Raw genomic sequence first — 2264 nt, 5'->3', positions numbered from 1 at the left:
AGCTTTGTTCCCATTCATTGGGAACATCATGACCTACCCACCTGCTGCCAGGTGCGTTGTTTTACTCAGTTCCCCTCCTGGTCTGGCTGCAAACAGGACTGATTTTACTTCATCAGGGGTCATATTGTGGAAGGACTTAACTTTCTATGTGAGGAGGTTTGCTTTTCATTTGGTACACAAGAGGGAGCAACCACAGGTAGCCGGGATCCAGAATGAGCGAGTCAGCATTTGTACTTAAGGAACTGGGTGTCAGTCTCTTGGGAGAGAAAAGATGGGAGGTGGTACGTCTAGTTAGAGCAAATTTTCAGGATCAAAGCGAGAGGCGGTACCGTTTCAATAAAGGTGCTGGCCATGGGAATGAAACAAAGAGGATGGAGCCCACTGTGGGGAGGAAATAGCAAGGCTGCATCCTGGATGGGACATGGGAAGAAGACAGTACGGTGGGCACTGACATTTGCTGATCCAGCAGCCACCCCATCCTTCTTGCCAAAAACCTTCTTGGTTTTTCCTGAGCAAATGGCAACGAATCGCAATTGGTCAAAACCACCAACCTTGATTCTCCCGGGCACCATACCAGATGTCCGCCCAGCCCCCACAGGGCTGCCCTGTGACCTCACTCTGGACAAAGGGGGCCGAAGAGGCTGTGTGATGGGGCTGCCGGGAAAGGTTTTTATTCCTTATAAAAAGGACTGGTGTGGAATTCCCTGGCGGTTAAGTAAATAGGACTTGGCGCTCGGCACTTTCACTGCCAGGGCCTGGGTTCAGTCCCCGGTTGGGGAACCAAGATCCTGCAAGCCATATAGCATGGCCCCACCTCCAAAAGAGGGACACGTGTAAGGACAGTGCTCCCTTGAATTGTCCCTTTTCCCTTGTTTTTGGCAAAAGGAGAATATGTGATCCTTCAGCTGACCTTTCCCATCTTTCGCTAAAACCACTTGTTTTTTTATGAAGTGCTATTTTTTGGGGGTTGCTGTGACTTGTGGCCTAAAGCATCCTAACCAATGTCCAGAAGGAGCCAAAGAAGACTGGAATGTCTTTGAACCTGAGTATCTGACTGATGAAGGGTCTGAATAGAAGCATGGATATCTGGAGGAAAAGTGTGTTGGGGTGGGCGAGGAAGACGATGATTTTGTTGAATCTTTTGCACATTGAGTTGAGAGCAAATACCAAGGTCTGGGCCTTGGGACAGAGGCTAGAATTTGAGAAGGAGGCATTGGGAGCCACTGATTGGCTGGAGGTTGAAAAATGATGCCACAGGTTAGGAATTCAACAAGTGATGTTGAAATCTGCTTCGTGTCTTTTTGAGGGGGGAGGGGAGTGGATACTGCATAAATATATACTTTAACTCTTTCCCACATAGTCAGATATGACTTTGAGATCTTGTGAGCTCACCGCTTGGCTAAGTTTCTGCATTTCTGAAGCTTGGCTGGAAAATGAACTTGGATCCCCTATCAGTATACTCACCAACCAATTCCCATTGGAGAATTTCCTTCCACTCTCCTGGTAGAGTTGTTTCCTTTTTGAAGAAAAAAATTGCTTTTCATTTTTCAAAGTTCAAATGCAACTGTGGCCACAGTTTTTCGGAATCTGTACATCAGCGGAACAGTCGACAAGGAATGATGGGTCCTGCTGAGCCAGGAAGAGGAGGGATGAGGGTAAAGGGCCACAGACCCCCGGGCCAGGGCCCCAGGAGAGGGGATCAGGAGCAGGGCTGAGGTGGGGAGTCAGGGAGGGAATTCAGGAGAGTTTGAGGACCCCTGGACTGGTGCATGGGTGGTTCAATGGTAGAATTCTCACCTGCCACGCGGGAGGCCCAGGGTTCGATTCCCGGCCCATGCAGCCACCATGTCCCCTTTGGGCTTCCTGATGGCTCAGCTGGTAAAGAATCCGCCCGCAATGCAGGAGACCTGGGTTCGAGCCCTGGGTTGGGAAGATCCCCTGGAGAAGGGAAAGGCTGCCCACTCCAGTATTCTGGCCTGGAGAAGTCCATGGACCTTATACTCCTTGGGGTTGCAAAGAGTCGGACACGACTGAGCAACTTTCATAGTCACAGCCACAGGATGGCTAATCCCTTTGCCTCTTGAAACACCTACATCTCACCGTTTAAAACAGAAGAGAGTTGCCTGTTTTTCTAGAGATAGGGATAAAGCTGGCTCCAGAGCCAGTTCTCCTACTCTTGGCCCATTGTTTTCTGCCCCCCTTTCCATTCTGAATGAGATGAGACAGCCAGACATCCATGGAGGGCTTTGAGCAGAGGAGTCATC

General features: G+C 49.8%; 1 non-coding gene across 1 annotated transcript; it reads left to right on the top strand.

The window, feature by feature from the left end:
• Nucleotides 1-1767: 1767 nt before the first annotated feature.
• On the top strand, nucleotides 1768-1839 carry TRNAG-GCC. Its single transcript has one exon. It is a non-coding gene; the product is annotated as a tRNA-Gly (tRNA).
• Nucleotides 1840-2264: the final 425 nt, after the last annotated feature.

The sequence above is a fragment of the Cervus elaphus genome, chromosome 23 (genome assembly GCF_910594005.1).
Source record: "Cervus elaphus chromosome 23, mCerEla1.1, whole genome shotgun sequence".
Lineage (NCBI taxonomy): Eukaryota > Metazoa > Chordata > Mammalia > Artiodactyla > Cervidae > Cervus > Cervus elaphus.
This window is presented reverse-complemented; position numbering and strand designations above follow the sequence as displayed.